The following is a 23,142-nucleotide window of genomic DNA, read 5'->3' on the forward strand; positions in this document are numbered from 1 at the left end:
ATAATGCATGCCTTGTATTGTTTACTTAAGGGAATGCCTTAACCACACAGACTTCCCCATCCGTTTCTGCCACGGGAAGGTCAACTGTAGAGAGGATGACCAGTATGGAGGTCAGTGCTCTTTCGGTAGCAGCATCCGTTTTTATATCTCTGAATCAACATGAACTGTAGAAACGGGATACTTCCGAAAATCTATTCTGCTGTGTGTTGTAAGTGTATTTTTACCGTCTGGCTTTCACTCTGGAATTGAGGGTTACAGGGTGTGCAGTCCTTTATGAGTTTCATTCTTACATAGTTGGACTTTTTCAGAGAATAGTGGCTTTAATCACGTATTTGCATTAATGATCACTGATTGCCACTGCTGTTAATTAAAATGTAAATTGGATGCAAAACAAACTGGTCGTATGGGTGGTTCCAGATGACTCACTTGACAAACATTGTCTATTTTATGTACATTTGTGAACCTCCATTAAGTATGACATGGTTACTTCATAAAACATGAAAGAAAGTAGAGAGGTTGACCAGAGAGGATAGGTGGGCACATACCACAGCTGTCTATCAATCCAAAGGTAGTGTGTTCGATTCATGTCGGGGACAACTGTAAAATTTGAGCTAAACCATTCCCTAATCTTAACCTAATTCACCTAACCTGCTACGTAAATTCTCCTAACCATTGTAGTTAGTTTCCTAACCAGCAACGTCAATTCACCTTATTATTATCCTTTGTTGTTACAACGCAACAAGCAACCTGGTCTCAGAGAAAGAAGTATAAAACTATACATCCTCCAAGATGGATAATAAGTTACATCATCCAATTTGTATGATTTTGTACGACCAGCTACGACGTATGATACTATACAGCCTCTAATTTGTATGATATTATATGACCACTATTGCATTCATAACGTCACATAATATATTGTACTAAATGGGGGGAAACAAATCAATGCTACAGAATCCTACGAATTGCCATGAGGCCAGGTTGGTGGTTCTGGTTGGTGGTTCTGGGGTGTTCTGTGGGTTTTGGTTTGGTTATCTATCTAACACTGAAACATGAATTTGGGTTTGGTTAGGGAGGTCGGGGTGGGTGAGCTTGACACCCGCTGATGAAATCAAGTCGATAGAGTTCCCAAGCGGGCACAAGCTGCCCCTCTGCCACAGGGAGCTCCCCGAAACAGTCTGTCGGGGACGGTGGCCACAGCCCGCAGCAGCCTGATTCGCTGATTGGAAATATGCTTCCCTCTCCCTGCAAAATCTGTCTCCCTCCAGGACAGCACAGGCAGGGGAGGAGCGGGGGAACAAAGGAGAGGAGAGGACTTATAATATAAGAGATTTCGAGCCAGAGACAACCACGTGAGGGAATGAAAGAGGGAAAGTGAGGAGAGAGAAATGAGAGGGAAGAAAAGGTTTTATATTGCCATATTGTTTAGATCCAGAGTGCAAAAGGGGAGGTGCAGAGAGAGAGAAATATTAAAGGGGGAAAGAGTGAATAGAGAGGATTAATTATATTATAAGATGTACTATATTACTGTTATTTAGAGTCCGGGTGAAAGATATGGATAGAAGGTGGGCAGAATTAATTGAGGAGAGATGAGGAGGAGACACTGAATACTAACAAAAGCCATAGAAATGTTTTAATTTGTGCATAGGCTGAGTCTGTCTCTATGGGAGTGCTCTGGTACAGAAACAAAGCATTTAGCCTTTCTGTGCATGCAGGTTCTGTTACTGTAGCCTGGTGGAACCAGCCTGATCGCTGCATTCACCATTCTGTTTTGAGGTGAAATAGAACGGTGAACTCAGAGATCAGGCTGGTTCCACCATGTTACAGTAACAGAAGAACACCCGCAAAACATAGAACAGGTTCTACATTGTCATATTGGTTATAGCCAAAGCGATTAATCCATCCACTAGTGCTGGGTTTGAGAGTCAAAATATCAGTATCTGACAGAAAATGTTGGTATCGGCTGGTCTTTAATATTACTTTTAACTGTCCGAACACGACTGCGTTGTCAACGAAATCTCTTAACCAGTAAAACAGTCAATCGTGTCATGTTCCTTCGGTGCCATTTGACGGTAGAACCTTTCTCCACTACAGCGACAGTTGCAGAACTTGTGCGGGTAGAGAATAATCTCCATTGTCTTTGCAGCTCTGTGTCAAGCAAAAACATTGCATTGAGATAATTCCTTGCCAGTTGTGTCCCAAAAATCTCTCCTTTCCCCTAAAAGTGTGCACTTGTTCACTTCTCTTCATGGAAAGGAAATGACTGGTATGGAAACCCTCTAGCTCATGCTTAAACTAATCCAATGCTTTTATATTTGTGGGGAATAGTGAACGAGTGCACACTTCAGGGTAAAACAAATATTATTGGGACGCAATCATGGAGCTCTATGGAGCCAGGTTTGGTGCTACAGATACTGTGTATCATTAACACAATATTCACTAGATATAGTGGCAGTGGCAACTGTTAAACCTACGGTGTTAATGCCAATCTATAAAACCAGGAGAGAAGGTTTAAGGGGATGGAAGAGAGAGTGGCTGGCTGGATTTCTGGCTGGCTGGTGTGGTGCCGAAATGATTCCCCACCCCTGCTTAATTACGTTGTGCAGCGCGACGTGAAAAGGTGTCAGAAGCCCACAGAAGCAGATCTGTCCTAATGAATGAAAACAGATGGGACAGACCGCAAGCAGAGCCATTGCCAAGAGATCTAGGGAAGCATAGAGGAGAAGAGAGAGAATATTGAGGGGGGACAGAGAGAGAAAGAAAGATATTGAGAGGGAAAGAAAACCAAATAGCCAAAGTATGTTTGATTTTTAAAGCAAGGGAATAAGAGGCCACACACAAGCCGAATTAGGTCCGTGACAGGTCCCTGCCTGCCTTTGCCTGTGTGTGGGACAGTAGTGCTGCGTTGGTAAAACCACTGGGAAAGCCTATGTTGTTATAATTGCTTGTTTTCTCGATAACTCATCAGTTCATACTTTTATACAACTGGTTACCAACATATTAAAAGAATGATTTACATATTTTCATTTCAATTTTATTTACATTAATTTATTCATAGTATTTAATCCTTCGACAAGATAAAGTCCGAACATAAATATAGGGTTGCTACTCATGTCACGAATTCCGCTGGAGTTGGTCCCTCTTCTTCTTCGAGCGGCGTTTGGTGGTCGACGTCACCGGCATTCTAGCAATCGCCGATCCACTTTCATCTTCCATTTGTTTTGTCTTTGTTTTCTACACACCTGCTTTCAAATCCCCAATTACATGTTCATTATTTAACCCTCTGGTTTCCCCCATGGTTGTGTGCGTGTTTGTTCTATTGTTCAGGCTGTTTCTGACGGCTAGTATTTTGTTGCCGGGGTTTTGTTATTACGCCCGTTTATTTCGTGGTACCGGTATTTTTTCCCGCGCCTTAGTATTGTGTTTATAATGGTGTATCTTGTATTAAATACCTTGTCCACGCATCTCAGACCTCCTGCGCCTGACTCCTTTCACCAGTTACCCACAGCCTTGACAACCCAAGCCGGCTGGTCGATCATTCTATCTGTTCGGTTGCCAGAAACACGACCCAGTTGCTCGTTCTAAATGTTCCATTGCCATAATGGCTGTCAATGTTCTTATCCCTTGCTTGCTCGCTAGCCTACTACAGCTAACTTGCAGTCACATCAAACAGTGCAGCCAGAAAAACAGCAAAATAGCTGCATTTGCATTTGTTTAAACTGTTCTCTAGTGACATTTATTTGGATACATATACAGTGGCTAGCGAAAGTATTCACCTCCCTTGTCATTTTTCCTATTTTCTTACCTTACAACCTGGAATTAAAATAGATTTTTTGGGGATGTTTGTATCATTTTATTTACACAACATGCCTACCACTTTGAAGATGCAAAATATTTTTTCTTGTGAAACAAACAAGAAATAAGACAAAAAAACTGTCCATGCCGCTGAAAAACATCCCCACAGCATGATGCTGCCACCACCATGGTGTTCTCGGGGTGATGAGAGGTGTTGGGTTTGCGCCGCTTCATGGTAATGTATGGAAAATTACTTGAATATGGCTTGTTGCAAGGTCAATAACTCTGAAAAATAGCTTCAATATAGGCAACGAAACATTGTTTTTATTCAAATCAATTATAGCAAGCCTACCTTCGGTCCTCCTTCTCATCTTCAAGTTCTCCCTCTCAAACTAAACAGGGCATCAGTAGGCCTAATCCACACACACATATATACAGAATTGACACGACTCCTGAAGTGCCACAGCACAATAATTGGTTAGGCAGCACAAAAGGGTTTACAGTGTCTTGCAAAAGTATTCATCCCCTTGACGTTTTCCCTATTTTGTTACATTACAAATATATTTTTATTTGGATTTCATGTAATGGACATACACAAAATAATCCAAATTGGTGAAGTGAAATTTAAAAAATTACTTGTTTCAAAAAATTTAAAAAAAATTACAATTGGAAAGTGGTGCGTGCTTATGTATTCACCCCCTTTGCTACGAAGACCCTAAATAAGATCTGGTGCAACTAATTACCTTCAGAAGTCTCATAAGTTAGATTGCACACAGGTGGACTTTATTTAAGTGTAACATGATCTCAGTATATATACATCTGTTCTGAAAGGCCCCAGAGTCTGCAAGACCACCAAGCAAGCGGCACCACCAAGCAAGTGGCACCATGAACACCAAGGAGCTCTCCAAACAGGGTAGGGACAAAGTTCTGGAGAAGTACAGATCAGGGTTGGGTTATAAAAAAATATCTGAAACTTTGAACATCCCAGAGCACCATTAAATCCATTATTAAAAAATGGAAAGAATATGGCACCACAACAAGCCTGCCAACAAGCCTGCCAAAACTCATGGACCAGGCAAGGAGGGCATTAATCAGAGTCAACAAAGAGACCAAAGATAACCCCGAAGGACATGCAAAGCTCAACAGCGGAGATTGGAGTATCTGTCCATAGGACCACTTTCAGCCGTACACTCCACAAAGCTGGGCTTTACGCAAGAGTGGCCAGAAAAAAAGCCATTGCTTAAAGAAAAAAACAAGCAAACACGTTTGCAGGATAAGGGAGACTCCCCCAAAATATGGAAGAAGGTACTCTGGTCAGATGAGACTAAAATTGAGCTTTATGGCCATCAAGGAAAATGCTATGTCTGGTGAAAACCCAACACCTCTCATCACCCCGAGAACGCTATCCCCACAGAGAAGCATGTGGAGGTTCACCTTCCATCAGGACAATTTTTATTGTTTATTTTTAATGCAACCTTTATTTAACTAGGCAAGGCAGTTAAGAACAAATTCTTATTTACAATGACGGCCTAGGAACAGTGGGTTAACTGCCTTGTTCAAGTGCAGAGCGACAGACTTTTACCTTGTCAGCTCAGGAATTCGATCCACCAACCTTTGGTTACTGACCCAAAGTCCTAACCACGAGGCTACCTGCCGCCTCAAATGACCTTAAGCATACTGCTAAAGCAACACTTGAGTGGTTTAAAGTGAAACATTTAAATATATTGGAATGGCCTAGTCAAAGCCCAGACCTCAATCCAATATGTGGTACAACATAAAGATAGCTGTACACCTGCGAAACCCATCCAACTTGAAAGAGCTGGAGCAGTTTTGACTTGAAGAATGGTCAAAAAGCCCAGTGGCTAAATGTGCCAAGTTGATAGAGACATACCCCAAGAGACTTGCAGCTGTAATTGCTGCAAAAGTTAGCTCTGCAAAGTATTGCATTTCGGGGGTGAATAGTTATGCATGCTCAAGTTTAAGTTTTTTTTGTCTTATTTCTTGTTTGTTTCAAAATAAAAAATATTTTGCATCTTCAAAGTGGTTGGAATGTTGGGTAAATCAAATGATACAAACCCCCCCCCCATATTATAATAATAATCACAAAGCAAAAAAATTGTTTTCTAGAATTTTTCCAAAATTATTGAAAATATAAAAACGGAAATATCACAATTACATAAATATTCAGACCCTTTAGTACTTTGTTGAAGCAACTTTGGCAGGGATAGATTTGCAACAATTTTTAAACCTGTTTTCAAGGGGTATTGTGTGTAGATTGATGAGGGTAAAAAAAACGATTTAATAAATGTTAGAATTAGGCTGTAACGTAACAAAATGTGGAAAACGTCCAGTGGTATGAATACTTTCCGAATGCACTGTAAGTTGTCAATGCTAGGTTTGTCATTATTTATCGCTAACAATTGTTACACCTCTCCCACACTAACTTAAAAAAACTCAAACATGCAATGCTTTTCTTTCATTGTTACTTTTTTTTATGCATGAGTACAATGGCTCACATGCACTTGGAAATGTTGTGAGAATAAGTATGAAGCCTTCAGTAAACTCTCATTGTCTGTGAAATTATAGCGTAGTATTTGTTTGGTTGGTCATCTCTTTAAAAAAAAAAGCATCTGGTTTATCCTTGAAATGTGAAAGCTTTGTTTCTGAATGTCTGCCCATTTTCGATGGCTTCATAGCATCATTGCTGAGGCAAGTCTGACATGTCACAGACAGGTTTTGGCAGGCAGCTGTTTGATTTGAAAGAAATTCAGGGAGAGAGAGTGTGTGTGTGTGTGTGTGGTGTAGCTATACATTGTCATGGCAACAAAATGTGTTTACTGCTGCATGTATAGTTCAGCACATTGCACAAGTAGGCATACGGCAAGTATTTATTCCAGTAAAATATGTCGCAGACCACAATTTTTTTTATCAAATTCAAGACAAATATGCTGCAGACCGGCAAGCATTCCCCCACGTACCGGTGCCGGTCGACAGATCAGGGTTTGAGAAAAGCTGGTATAGGCTATGGATAATTTTATTGAGACCACACTAGGCACACTTGAGCGCCAAGCAGAGAATCAGGGATGATGGGCATCATCGGGCACACATGATACTATAATAAGCAACTCATTCTCAAACTCTGAGCAACATGAAATTGAATTCATTACAAATTACATGACACCCCTGGACTAAATGTGTAAAATACTAAACCCTCCACCTGACTGAAATTGAAAAAGCATGACCCTACTCCATTTTTCGTCAGGGTAACCAGTGTGCAGATTTCAACCTCTCCCTAAGGACAGAGTTCACTCTAAAACATTTGAAGTCAATATATACAGTATAGACTACTACACTGCTGAGGTACATAATACACTCCTTCAGGAAATAAGGGTGAAGGAAAGGTTACATGGAGGGGCAACATACCAACACACTATAACAATATCTGACAATGCATCATTCCCCTGCACCGCTGGTTCATATTTGTGGCGGAACCCATTAGAGGTGAATAATGGAACAGTGACATTGACATGGGATGGGAAAGTGTGTATACGTGTGTGTGTGTGTTGGAGTGTTACAGATAGTCGTGTGTGCGTTCACTTCCTAGTCTTTATTAGAACAGGTTGGAGCGCCGTGATGGCTGATGGATTGAACAGCCCTGCTTATTTATATTGTTGTTTACCCGCGGCAAATAAAGCATGCTAATCTGGGCCTGTCATTCAAGCTAGCGAGGGGAGCTGAGCCCTATCTCTGATCTGGTAGTCCATACACCACTAACCACGGTGCAGCCATGTGGAAAATTGTTTGGTGTGGATTTATTAAAAAGGAACATGTGTGAGTGAGTGGAGAATGGGGGGTGTGGGAGGTAGAGAAAGGGAGGAACGTGAAATTAGAAATGAGTTTTGGATGGCTGTCAAATTCTCTTCACTTGTTAAGGCTGTGAAAACATGGGCCCAGTCAAACAGACACAGACCGATACGTTTTCCTTACACGATGACTTTGAGGCCCCTTTGGCCATTGTCAATATGGAGTTCCCTTGGATGCCCAGTGTTCTCATAACTCCCTTATTTTTTTGTTAGTCTCTGCCAATGACAGGATTTGCCCGGCAACACTTTCCAGACAAACTTGTCAAATGATCACAAAACTGTGAACAGTACATTTCTTGAGAAGAACCAACGGCAAAAAAATTATTTGACTCGTTTTACTGATGTGACTTGCAAAACTGCTGCGAAAATCTGTTAGGTAATGGCAATGATTCCGAGGTGGCATAAGCAGTTACGCTTTTCTGCACAGCTGGCAATGGAGTTGTCATATTTGTTTTAATTCAAAAACTGACTACCTTGGCAGGTGCAAAGAGAACCATTTTAAAAGGTTGTCATAACAGAAAAGAGAGTTTTACAATGCACAAGCTGTAACAAAGTTTCTGCAGTACTCACCCCGTTGGTAGGTGAAACAACCATCATACTTCCATGTGCCAGTAAGTTTCAGAACTATTATCACACAAATAAGCACATACCATGACAGAAAAGGCAAATAGAAAAATTGGCCTTTTGACAAAGAAAGGTCAAGCAAGTCAGCATTCTGAAAAAACAAATCCAGTGAAACACCTGTACATGGGAAACACAAAAGTGCACCCCCCATCTGAAGAGAAAAAAGTATTAAATTAGAAAAAGGAGACGCTGAGAGAATAATCTGTGATTGGTGATAACTTGTTACGTCTAGACGTTCCGCTAGCGGAACCCCTCGACAACATCCGGTGAAATGGCAGAGCGCCAAATTCAAATAAATGACTATAAATATTAAACTTTCATGAAATCACACAAGCAATACACCAAACTAAAGCTACACTTGTTGTTAATCCAGCCAACGTGTCAGATTTCAAAAAGGCTTTACGGGGGAAAGCAAATCATGCAATTATCTGAGGATAGCACCACACCAAACGAACACATGACATTCATATTTCAACCCGCCAGGTGCGACACAAAACGCAGAAATAACGATATAATTCATGCTGTACCTTTTTAAGATCTTCTTTCATTGCCACTCCAATATGTCCCATAAACATCACAAATGGTCCTTTTCTTCGATTAATTACGTCGTTATATCTCCAAAATGTAAATTTATTTGGTGCATTTGATCCAGAAAAACACCGGTTCCAACTCGCACAACATGACTACAAAATACCTAATAAGTTACCTGTAAACTTGTTCCAAACATTTTTTTTAACATAAATAATTGCTAACATTTAAGATGGGATAAACTGCGTTCAATAGCAGATAAAAACAAAGTGGAGCGAGCTTTCAGGTCACGCACCCCAACCACAACAGTACACTACACTCGACCCTCGTTCTGAACAGCCCTAGTTCTTTATTTCTCAAAGGAAAAACATCATCCAATTTCTAAAGACTGTTCAAGTGAAGCGATAGGAACTGTAAGCAAGTGCCTAGAAATCTAGATCCCTATAGAAAACCCATTGAAAAGAGAGTGACCTCAATTTAATTTTTTACCCTGGATGGTTTGTCCTCGGGGTTTCGCCTGCCATATGAGTTCTGTTATACTCACAGACATCATTCAAACAGTTTGAGAAACCTCTGAGTGTGTTCTATTGAAATCTACTAATAGTATGCATATCTTAGCTTCTGGGCCTGAGTAGCAGGCAGTTTACTCTGGGCACCTTATTCATCAAAGCTACTCAATACTGCCCCCAGCCATAAGAAGTTGCATGGACTCACCGTGTTAAGTGTTTAACATTATTTTTGAAAGACTACCTTATCTCTGTCCCCCACACATGCAGATAATTGTAAGGTCCCTCAGCAGAGCAGTGAATTTCAAAACAAAATCAACCACAAAGACCAAGGAGGTCTGCTTCACAAAGAAGGGCACCTATTGGTAGATGAGTAAAAAAAACAGACATTGAATGTCCCTTTGAGCATGGTGAATTTATTAATAATACTTTGGACTGTGTATCAATACACCCAGTTACTACAAAGATACAGGCGTCCTTCCTAACTCAGTTGCTGGAGAGGAAGCGAACCACTCAGGGATTTCACCATGAGGCCAACTGTCACGCCCTGGCCTTAGTTATCTTTGTTTTCTTTATTATTTTAGTTAGGTCAGGGTGTGACATGGGGGATGTTTGTGTGTTTTTGTCTAGTCGAGGGTGTTTCTAGTGTCTAGGGGGTTTTGGTAGAGTTTATGGGGTTGTGTTCAGTGTAGGTGTCTAGGTATGTCTATGGTTGCCTGGGTGGTTCTCAATCAGAGACAGCTGTCTATCGTTGTCTCTGATTGGGAGCCATATTTTAAGGCAGCCATAGGCATTAGACAGGTTGTGGGTAATTGTCTATGTTGCATGTGTGCACGTAGGTTTGTAGCTTCTTTGTTGTTTTTGTATTAGTTTGTAAAAGTGTTTGTTTCGTCTTCGTTATAATTAAAGAAGATGTATTCGTATCACGCTGCGCCTTGGTCCTCTCTTCCACATAAAGACGATCGTGACACCAACGGTGAATTTAAAACCTTTCATCAGGACAACACAAGGCCAAATATACACCGGAGTTGCTTACCAAGACAACATTGAATGTTCCTGAGTGGCCTAGTTACATTTTTCACTCAAATCAGCTTGAAAATATATGGCAAGACTTGTCTTGTTTTGCACACTTTGTACAAAATAATAAAATGCAGTACTACAGGATATTTCTTAACGTAGCTCTTTATTAGCTAGCTATAACTGGCATGTTCACGTATCGCCAACCAGTATCAAACTGACCATGACCTAACCATCTGGGTGGTCTTAACCAATCATAGCACAGTATGATACGGCGGTAAAATGCATCCAATTATAATTGATCAACAAACTTGACAGAGCTTGAAGAATAATAATGTGCCAATATTGTACAATCCAGGTGTTCAAAGCTCTTAGAAACATACTCAGAAAGACTCAATACTTATATAAATTATGTATGTATATAAGAGAGAGGGGTAAGCCATTGGGAAACTGGATAGTGAATTTGTATTCCATGCCTATGGTTAGCTACAACACAAATGAAATCTTACTCTAGTTTCCCAGCACATTGTAAATATGGGATTGGAACGAACCCTGTACTTGGTCTTATTTTTATCTGGAAAAATAAATAACAAACAAGTGTCCTAGAGAAGGAAAGGGGGGGGTTGAGTACAACCCCCAAGTTTGTGCTCGGGATTTGAGTTGAATGGGTCTCTGTCTCTCACAATGTGGTCTAATTATCTTCAACTAGCTTGTGTTACAATGAGGGGGGGAAAGGGAGAGAGAGGGATGCAAGCTAATAGGTGTCTGAGAAGGAGACAGTAAGTCATCCGTTATCCGTGCTCACTCCGTTTACAGTAAATTGCTCTGAGACTTCAAATGTTCTCGAGTAGTGTTCTCACCTGGGAGTCTCGCCGAGCGGCGGATCTATGCCTCGTACGCTTCCGACTGCTGTGCTCCGCCATCAACCCAGCCAATTAAATCCTCGCCCCCCGTATTCATGCCCCCTTTTTGGTCTGGTGTTTTCTTCTTAATGGAAAATGCGAGGACATTTTTCCCACTTGGCTAAGCCTGGATATATGACTGGTCCAGACGTGACTGTCATCCGTGTCATTGTTGTGATGTATGATTAATCTTGGGGCTAAAGGGTTAACGCAATGCACACCCGAGAGATTGACTCCGGTTCTCATCATTTAGGTGCTTAATAAACTGCTGCTGTCGTAGTTACTATTCTGCGTAACTCATTCTCGAACACCATTAAACGAATTACAGGTCATTTTTTTAACCCACGCCACACTGAACCGAGCAGGACTGAGCATAACATGGCTTGTTGAATTAACCTTTCGAGCGCCATGGCCTTTACTGTGCCTTTAAATTGCAGTCGTGCACCGGGCAAAGGGAGTTATTACGGAGGGTGTTTTAATGGTTTCCCATGAGGGTGTCTCTGCTTTATCCAGGTTTTTATTGCTGATGAGGTAGCCTACTGTATGGGGGTTGTACCGACAAATTACATATGCATCTCTTATTGACTTTCACCGTAACTCCCTTAGCCTCCGAGGTGGTGCAGAGTCAAAAAAGGCAAGTATTGAGAATATTGAAGAAGGCCCCTGTTGAGGGCCAACATTGGTCTCCTTTTCTCTAAATCCTTTCATGAGGTTCCCACTATCCTGCTTCTTACATGAGCTCTGAGCATTCAACTGCCCCCAGTCATAAAAGTTTCAGGATAACTAATGATAGGGATTTTGCTGTTAGGCAGAAAGCGATGGTGGGGATGTTTCCGGTGAGTGTGGAAGTATAGGGGTTCTGGGATTGTGTGTTACCAGGGGAGAACAACTGCCCCCTCCCATTGAAGCCACGGAAGTTCATGGCCAACAGTGGTACGACGAGGCATTGCTTGCAGAAAACAGGATCCCCCATTATAGGCAATGAAAAAAGAGCAATTTTCATGGTTAATTTGGTGTAAATATATAGATATAAATATATTTAAGACAAACATGGTACCAATAATTGCTTCCAATACACCAGATGTACACTACCGTTCAAAAGTTTGGGGTCACTTAGAATTGTCCTTGTTTTCCATGAAAATATACATGAAATGAGTTACAAAATGAATAGGAAAAATAGTCAAGATGTTGACAAGGTTATAAATAATGAGTTTTAATTGTCCTTCACACTTTGCTTTCGTCAAATAATCCTCCATTTGCAGCAATTGCAGACCTTTGGCATTCTAGTTGTCAATTTGTTGAGGTGATCTGAAGAGATTTCACCCCCATGCTTCCTCCCACAAATTGGATTGGATTCTATGTACCGTACGGTCAAGCTGCTCCCACAACAGCTCAATAGGGTTGAGATCCGGTGACTGTGCTGGCCACTCCATTATAGATAGAATACCAGCTGACTCCGTCTTCCCTAAATAGTTAATGCATAGTTTGGAGCTGTGCTTTGGGTCATTGTCATGTTGTAGGAGGAAATTGGCTCCAATTAAGCGCCGTCCAGCTGCAGTTGAGGACTTGTGAGGTGTCTGTTTCTCAAACTAGACACTCAGAGGGTATGGCATGGCGTTGCAAAATGGAGTGATAGCCTTTCTTCTTCAAGATCCCTTTTACCCTGTACAAATCTCCCACTTTACCACCATCACAGTTCCTCCAGACCATCACATTGCCTCCACCATGGTTGACAGATGGCGACAAACACTGCAGCATCTTTACATTTTTTCTGCGTCTCACGAATGTTCTTCGATGTGATTCGAACACCTCAAACTTAGATTTGTCTGCCTATAACACTTTTTTCCAATCTTCCTCTGTCCAGTGTCTGTGTTCTTTTACCCATCTTAATCTTGTCTTTTTATTGGCCAATCTGAGATATGGCTTTTACTTTGTAACTCTGCCTAGAAGGCCGGCATCCCGGAGTCTCCTCTTCATTGTTGATGTTGAGACTGGTGTTTTGTGGGTACTGTTTAATGAAGCTGCCAGTAGAGGATTTGTGAGGCGTCTCTTTCTCAAACTAGACACTGAAGTAATTGACTCCAAACTTTTGAATGGTAGTGTATGTCATTGAACATATATTTTAAATCGCACACAGAGGAATTAATAAGGATAATTTAGCTCCTAATGGGAGCCTACAGTACCCCTGTAGGCCTTCAACTTGAGTTACTTAATAAGAGGGGGCAGCACTGAGCTAGCCTGCAACATCACATTCTAGAGCAGCTCAAACTGGACATGTTATGTATCCATGAGACACCATCATAACCAACTTCATTTGGGCTCCATGGGCTATTGAGTCTTCACATAGGAATGAGTGACACATGACACATGACCTATGGCTTTGTCCATTCTTTTTACAGTCTATGCTTGTTAGGAATTCCTCTCAAACTCCTGTCTTTCCATTGCCAGATGCCTTTCCCCTACACGCACACACAAACACAATGGTACACCCAAGCACAGTGGTGCACACACACACATGACACAAAAGCTGTGTGCTCCAATACACAACCACACAAACCCCTGGAAAGCTTTGATATACCAGCTAATTACTGTAGCCTGCAATGTCGACCCGTTCCAGCCGAGTGTTACGTGGCCAAGAGACCCCACATAGCGCAGCAGTCAGGTCAGGCAGGCCTTCCATGGGGCCTGATTTGGAGCTTAGGCCGGGACCCCAGGAAATTAACCATGTCAACCACAGGGAACAAAATGGCTGCAGTCCAGAGGCAGAAAGCTCAGGGGAACTGTTCATTCTGACCTTATGAATATGACCAAGCTGGATGAAAGTTGGAGAACGTTTCTGAGTTGAGTAAATTAGGTATCCATTGAGTGGGTGTTTGCATCCATCATAGTTTGTTTTTGCTCGTCTCAAATTGGTTTTATTATTGATTCGACGAGTTCAAGTTTAACTGGGACTCTTCATCCTAATCAGCACAATTAGAAAATGGGAATGCTGGGGTGCAATTTACTATAGCTACTGAACTTAGCAAATAGAAATGTAAAGAATAGAATTGACATTGTGCCTTACTAAACATGTCAGACAGGCATGTCTCTTCTACATAATACATTTCTAAGAAACCTGGTTGCTCAGTAATACAGAGCATTCGAAAAGTAGTCAGACCCCTTGACTTTTTCCACAACTTGTTACGTTACGGACATATTCTAAAATGGATGGGGAAAAAAGGTCCTCAATCTACACACAATATTTAATAATGAGAAATCAAAAATAATTTGATATACATTTTTGCGAATTTATTTTTTAAAAAAATACTTATTTACATAAGTATCCAGACCCTTCGCTATGAAACTCAAAATTGAGCTCAAGTGCATCCTGTTTTCATTGATCCTTGAGTTGTTTCTACAACTTCATTGGAGTCCACCTGTGGTAAATTCAATTGATTGGACATGATTTGGAAAGGCACACACCTGTCTCTATAAGGTCGCACAGTTGACACTGCATGTCAGAGCAAAAACCAAGGTATGAGGTCAAAGGAATTGTCCGTAGAGCTCCGAGATGGGATTGAGTAGAGGCAAATATCTGCAGCATTGCAGGTCCCCAAGAACACAGTGGCCTCCATTATTCTTAAATGGAAGAAGTTTGGAATCATTAAGACTCTTCCAAGAGCTGGCTGCCCAGTAAAACTGAGGAATCGGAGGAGAAGGGCCTTGGCCAAGAACCCGATAGTCACACTGACAGAGCTCCTCTGTGGAGATGGGAGGAACTTCCCGAAGGACAACCATCTCTGCAGCACTCCACCAATCAGGCATTTATGGTAGAATAGCCAGACGGAAGCCACTCTTCAGTAAAAGGCAAATGACAGCCTGCTTGTTTGCTAAAGACTCTAAACATGAGAAACAAGATTCTCTGGTCTGATGGAACCAAGATTAAACTGTTTGGCCTGAATGCCAAGCGTCGCGTCTGGAGGAAACCATCCCTACCGTGAAGCATGGTGGTGGCAGCATCATGCTGTGGGGATGTTTTTCAGCGACAGGGACTGGGAGACTAGTCAGAACCGAGGGAAAGGTGAACAGATCAATCCTTGATGAAAACCTGCTCAGGACCTCATACTGGGACGAAGGTTCACCTTCCAACAGGACAATGACCTTAAGCACACAACCAAAGACAATGTAGAAGTGGCTTCGGGTCAAGTCTCTGATTGTCCTTGAGTGGCCCAGCCAATGCCCACACTTGAACCCGATCAAACATCTCTGGAGAGACCTGAAAATAGCAGTGCAGCGACACTCCCCATCCATCCTGACAGAGCTTGAGAGGCTCTGCAGAGAAGAACTGGAGAAACTCCCCAAATACAGGTGTGTCAAGCTTGTAGCCTCATACCCAAGAAGACTCGAGGCTGTAATCCCTGCCAAAGGTGCTTGAACAAAGTACTGAGAAAATGGTCTGAATGTTTGTGTAAATGTGATATTTGGGGGGGGGGGCAATTTAATCAATTTTAGAATATGTCTATAACGTAACAAAATGTTGAAAAAGTAAAGGGTCTGAACACTTTCCGAATGCAATGTATGTTTTTGCCATACACTGTGGAAAGGAGTCTGTTTTGCAGGAACAATGTTAATATTGCCAAAAGACGGGGATCAGACTGAGTTTTGGACCTGGAAAGAGATTCTTTCCATCTAAACCTTTCAAAAAGATGTTCCTCACAATTCGTCAAGTTGTTAATTTGACCTCTTTTCATAGAAGAATCTCTACAAAAAACGTTATTTCCTACTCTGAACATACTTTGCTTTCTCTCACAATCGAAAACAGTTGACCTTTATCGTGGCCAAAAAATGTGTTTCTCCTCTGCAATGGAGTGCTGAAGAGAAAAGCCAATGCTAACTACTGAATGGTAGGTACCCTTTGGTGTGTACTTCAAATGAGCGGATTGATCGAGCTTATCTCAGTCAAACACACAAGGTAAACAAAAGCTTTGCCAGTTAGGTACAGTGGTAGGTTTTTGTCCTAATAGTCGGGAGATAAGCATCCACAATTTCGAGACTACAGGGAAAAAAACAAACCCATTTAATTTTATATACGGAATGCAATTGTTCAATGTTGAAACCACCTTTTTGTGTCTGCCCAGAATTATCAATGACATTTTGGCAATTGTTAGTCGCAGGCGTTGAAGGGCCACTCTAATCAAGCTGCTCCAAGAGTGCTTGTGGTCTCTGTTCTGGGATCAGGATTCTGCCGGAGGTGACTATACAAAGCAGGCCTCTGTGGCTTTACTGTGCTGGCCCTAGACCTGTTACAATTCCTTTGTCATTGATTTTCAACATTGGTAAACCACACAAAATGTAATACAGATGTAATATGTAATAATTCCATTCTTATCAAATGAATTGGAGTTATAGTTAGTCCGATAGTTGCCCCAGTCAGTTTCTGATTTGACGGAAATGTGGATTTCAACTCATGATATTATTTACTAAGTAAAAGAATGTCATCTATCATTACAGCCGCTGAACATGTCGACAGTGGTCATTTTCTATTCTGGCTACTTTGATAGCTGTGCCATTGTCATTCTCAGAGGTGTTTCATTTCACAGTGACTATTCCCGTGTGCATTAAGCTTTTGGCAGGCTTGGTAGCTAACAAGGTCCTTGTGGAGCCATTACAAATGAGAGCCATCATGGAAGAAAGAGGAAGATAGAGACCGGTCAGTCAATCTACATTCCACCGGCACACTTTGCCATTCGTTTGACAATCACATGTCATTTGCTCTCTCATCCACTCACTGTCTCTCATGGCGTGTCATCAAACTAATATTTCACACCTCTCTCATTGTCAATAAACAAGTTGTCTCTTAGCGCAAGGCACGTGGCATCGCTATGTACAAGGCATCATCTTAACAGGTTACATCTTGAGTATATTGTGCACTCATTAAAGGGAGTACAGCAATCAATTACAATCTATAACGCATAGAAAGTAACTAACATGTCTTTATCCTGTATGTATTTACATTATGGATTAAAACCATGTATGCAACTCTGTAAGAACCATATACTAACATTCGGACACCAGGAAAAGGAGCTGCTGCATGTGCAATAACTAATGGGGATCCTAATAAACTAAACTAAACATAATGTGAATACTTTATAACCATATGAGGCATTCAACTATGTAATAACAAGATATTACATATTGGATACTTCCCTTCCTAACCAAAGTGTGTTTGATAGCCCCAATTCGTATTGATGTAATATACTCTCTAGTTGTCTCTTATCTTAGCTCTAAGCTAGTCTCTGTACCTTTAACACGTCCCTCTCATCCAGTTCAGTGAGTTTTCAGTAGAGTAAAGGCCCAATGAAAATATTACCACTGGAAATATTACCACTCTCTCCGCTAATGGGGAAAGAAGAGTTATCTCGGCCGTCTCCATTGCTGCAATACCTAATTACTGCTAAGCTAATGATGAAATTGTTCAGACACCTAATAGAATGTGTTCGGATTCTGTTATAGACTCTTTAACCGACAGCTTGTTCAGTGTGTGTGTAAGTAAAAAAAGCTTGTTCGGTTCTCCTCTTCTATATTATTTTATGAGAGAAGATACATTTGTACTAGTAGCTATGTCCCTGATTATGGCTTGTGTGAAGTAGGCTATGTACTTATACCTCAACATAACATTTCTGGCTGTGGGATATTCCCACACGTTATGCAAAACCACTATCATTTCCAACCTGGCTTCCCACGTCATGCCAAAAGCAACTCAGCTACAACCAAACAGTATAGAAGTCCCATGTTTGTTGCATATAGTGTTTCCTTTCCTGACGTGCTTCATTTATCCTTGTCCTCTATAATAGAACCCATAGTGTTCCATTACAGCGGCTTATGGTACTACTCTTGGTGAATCTCATGACCTGGGAAACACTTAGCTATGCTCGGTGTACCTGTCTATTGTACATACAGATGGTGGGATCTCTCTCTAAGTGACACTCAACTTGCTTTCCACCACTCCCACAGACTTAATTTGTTTCGTTCGGCTTCTCATGCCCCCCCCCCTCCCACCCTGTGATCACACTGCATTAACACCTCAGCCTACCGCGGTGAAAGACCTCATTTATAATCATGAGTCCTCTGAATTTTTAAAATGCGCCGCTTTCCCTTCCCTCACTCCCAGAGCCGGTCTGCTCGTTGAGCTTAATATATTCAGGCCATCTTGCTAACATGGCTGCCGTGATCACAAACGAGTTTGGTAAACTAGTTGTGTGATAACACCACATTTAGTTCAAAGGTTCAATCAGGAAGGCTGGTCTGAATGCTTGTTTAACTTCCTCCAGTAAGCACAATATAATTCACTTAATTTCCTATTCTACAGGCATAGTGAGAATGAATACAAACATCAGCATAGTATTGTGTCGCCATGGTTCGTAGGACAAAGCCTATGAGGGAATGAATGGCTTTTTTGGATAAACTTGCAGGGGTTGGTGCCTTCAGTGGGTTTATTTTACATTGCCTCTTGCCTTCGTTCCTAATTATTAAACTTCTGTTCTTGAAAACGGGTATGCTCATTCAAAGTTGCTCTCCCCGTAGTCCAAAAAAGCTCTGGGGTGAAGTTTTCCCTAGGTAAAGTTCTAGGATTATCTTCTCCGCCCTCAATCCTTACCTTAAACATTAGTGAGGAAAATGCTCTACTGACCCAAGATCAGCAACTAAGGGAAACGTCACCCCTACTTCTACGCAACACAAGCTGGCTTGCTTAAAAGTCAATAGCAAGAAGTCAAAGGAGGTGAAACAAAGACAGCAGGACGCTCCTGTCCATACTCGTAGTGTGGATGAAACGGTCTGCAGCCCCTGGATCAATGCATGTTGTATTGGCCAAGGTTTCCCAAACTCAGTCCTGGTTATTTGGATCAGCTGTGTAGTGCTGGCAAAAACCAAAAGGTGCACCCATGGGGGGCCCAGGACCGAGTTTGGGAAAACCTGGTATAGGCTACACCTGGAAGGTGTGATATGGAGGCAGAACTGTACTGGTCTGTCTTTCATATTCTATTTACATGCCAATATCCTCATCCAAATCAACTAGGATACAACACTATTATGAGCTGTAGATCAGTAGTCTGTTCTGTTCTGGGGGCCTAGGACTGAGTTTGGGAAAACTTGGTATAGGCTACACCTGGAAGGCGTGATAGGGAGGCAGAACTGTACTGGTCTGTCTTTCATATTCTATTTACATGCCAATATCCTCATCCAAATCAACTAGGATACAACACTATTATGAGCTGTAGATCAGTAGTCTGTTCTGTTCTGGGGGCCTAGGACTGAGTTTGGGAAAACTTGGTATAGGCTACACCTGGAAGGCGTGATAGGGAGGCAGAACTGTACTGGTCTGTCTTTCATATTCTATTTACATGCCAATATCCTCATCCAAATCTAGAATGAAGGCTACAATTGTGAGATCCATTGGTTATACAAAGCCTCACGCAATGTATAATTATCTCTGTGTTGCACAGCAGCCGCCCGAGGTGTAAATTGGTAATCGATAGCCTCTTTGTTTTTGGTGGATTTAAACGGGCTCTGCTAGATACCAATATTTACACTCTTTATTAAGCTTCTGCTGTCATTGGAAAAGGGGATTATTTTTATGCTGTCTTTTTTTCTCTCAAACTTTCTCTGTTCTACTTTGTTGTTTGGTGAGAGGAATACGAGGAAGTGACAAAAGTCAAGTCCCTTCAGTCAACTTGTAATTACCTTCTTTGTTGCGTGAACCTATACCTTAAGTGCTCATGCTTTTGAGTAGTCAAACCTGTCATCTTTGAGTCAAATGATAAAACAGCAAGGCTTTTATCATGATAGGTTCCAATTCCCACATGTTGGATAAGACACTTTAATATTTACATAGGTCATTGTTCACGGAGGTGTCATATCTTCTCCTTTCCCATGGATTCCCTCGAGTGTAAAAGAAAGCATAATGAACCCCTCATATGAAATTGCTTCCGAAAAGTAATGCACACAGCTACTTTTCCTACCGCTACAATTGGTTGTTGATTAATTCACCAACACGCTGTAATATAAACCTAATAAAATTCAAGATATTATTTGAAAATGTATTTCAGGACATTAATAAAGTTGATATTGCCATTAACGTTGGAGCTGTCCAACAACCCATCTCCCCCCCCCCCCCCCTATCCTGACCCCTCCCTCTTCTTTCCATACTGTACTGGTTCTGACAGAAACTTGACACTTGTCTGTTGCGATGGAAAGATTCAAAACGTTCTAATTAACTGGGGATATCTCAGCCATGATTTGGAAATAAACTCCAATTTGGTTCAGAAATCAATTAAGGCTCCGGGGTAATGGTAAAACAAATGATAGTAGAAGGTTAATGGGAAGCGAATTAAAAGTGAGATTACCCTGATTAGCCCGATTGTGTGGCGGGAGCGGAGTAGGGAGAGAGAGTGTGGGAGAAAAAGAGTATGTACACGTAGCCTGAAAGGGATAAAAAGCACAGGACATGGAGTAGGTATCATCATGGAGGCTGGGGCATAGTTTATGTAGAGATTGTAATACAAAAAGACGGAGTGACCTATGGTGATAGGGTGGAGGTTAACCTCCCTCCCCAATAGTATGCCGACTGTGGTTCAGTCCTTAACAAACTCAACATCTATGATCGTGATGTTCGCCTTCCTTGTCCCAACTTGTTTGGAGGCTACGGCCTGTAAAGAAAAGGGAGAGTAAAAATAGCCTATTAGTTGTTATTTTGCCTGTCTTCATAACCTTGCCAGAAATTAGGCCTTTATAGAATAGTTAGTGTAGGACTAAGACTCATATGTTGGCATACTCACGCTGGTTATTATGCACTCAACTTTTACAAACCCCGGTCTCTTTTTAGCATCCCTTGGAAAGTCTGCCACTCCAAGACTTCTCAATCACGGTGGACAACTACACGATGTACCCATCCCAGATTGCAAAGAACCTTAGCGTGACCCTGGACACCACCCTGTCATTCTCTGCAAACATCAGTGACTCGCTCCTGCAGGTTAATGCTCTTCAACATCCGTAGAGTATGACCTTACCTTACACAGGAAGCGGCGCAGGTCCTTTTCATAAACTTGTCATCTCCCATCTGGACTAATGTAACTCACTGTTGTCTGGGATCTCCGATTGTGCCATCAAACCGCTGCAACTTATCCAGAACGCTGCAGCCCGCCTGGCGTTCAACCTTCCCACGTTCTCCTATGTGACCCTGCTCCTCCGCACACTCCACTGGGTCCTAGTCGAAACTCTCATCCACTATGGAGCAGCAAGAGGAACTAACCCTTCCTACCTTCAAGCTATGCTCAAACCCAACCCAAGTACTTCGTTCTGCCTCCTCTCGTCTTTTGGCCAACCTACTTCAGGGCAGCTCCTGCTCAGCCCAATCAAAGCTCGTCTCTGTTCTGACCCCCCCCCCCCCCCCCCCCAAAAGTGTGCCTATCATGAACTAGCATGTGTACTTGCCACCAACTTTGCTAGAAGCTACTTTGAGGAAACATGTACTTACTATGACTGATGTGGTTGACCCACCTAGCTATTTTAGGATGAATAAACTAACTATATGTCACTCTGGATGAGTCAATTACATGTAACATGTAATTCATCACCTGGGTGTTTTGGGAATTGTTGTATTCAGGGTTAGGTGAGTCAAAGTTGAGATCACAACATAACATAAAGGCAATAAAGATAAACACATTGCATTGGAAAATTGTCCCTAATAAAAAGGTGAAAAGAGCTGTCAGGGAGGAAGAAGACAACTTTTGTCTGATTGGACAAGGTCTTTTGATTAGGGGAGCTGATTGAAATGGAACACTTACTATACTAAAGCAATAAGGCCCGAGGGGGTGTGGTATATGGCCAATATACCACGGCTAAGGGCTGTTCTTATGCACGAAGAGTATCTGGATATAGCCCTTAGCCATCGTATATTGGAAATATACTGCAAATCCCCAAGGTGCCTTATTGCTATTATAAACTGGTTACTAACGTAATTAGAGGAGAAAAATACATGTTTTGTCATTCCGTTGGTATACGGTCTGATATACAACAGCTTTCAGCCAATCAGCATTCAGTGCTCAAACCACCCCGTTTATGAATGCTGATTAAGAGCAAGTACAGCAAATGTACAGTATGTGGTGACTAATGGCACACTCACATGTACGGTGTGACTCACTCTATTGCCAGTACATTTTCCTTGCTGTTAATTCTACTACTGAAGGGCCCGTGTTGACTGTTACTTTCAAATCAAATCAAATTTTATTTGTCACATACACATGGTTAGCAGATGTTAATGCGAGTGTAGCGAAATGCTTGTGCTTCTAGTTCCGACAATGCAGTAATAACCAACAAGTAATCTAACCTAACAATTCCACAACTACTACCTTATACACACAAGTGTAAGGGATAAAGAATATGTACATAAAGATATATGAATGAGTGATGGTACAGAACAGCATAGGCAAGATGCAGTAGATGGTATAGAGTACAGTATATACATATGAGATGAGTAATGTAGGGTATGTAAACATAAAGTGCCATAGTTTAAAGTGGCTAGTGATACATGTATTACATAAAGATGGCAAGATGCAGTAGATGATATAGAGTACAGTATATACATATACATATGAGATGAGTAATGTAGGGTATGTAAACATTATATTAAGTGGCATTGTTTAAAGTGGCTAGTGGTACATTTTTACATAATTTCCATCAATTCCCATTATTAAAGTGGCTGGAGTTGAGTCAGTATGTTGGCAGCGGCCACTAAATGTTAGTGGTGGCTGTTTAACAGTCTGATGGCCTTGAGATAGAAGCTGTTTTTCAGTCTCTCGGTCCCTGCTTTGATGCACCTGTACTGACTGCTTTCCAAAGCAGACATGGGCGTGGAAGGAGAGGGGACAG

The sequence above is a fragment of the Salvelinus fontinalis genome, chromosome 35 (assembly GCF_029448725.1).
Source record: "Salvelinus fontinalis isolate EN_2023a chromosome 35, ASM2944872v1, whole genome shotgun sequence".
Lineage (NCBI taxonomy): Eukaryota > Metazoa > Chordata > Actinopteri > Salmoniformes > Salmonidae > Salvelinus > Salvelinus fontinalis.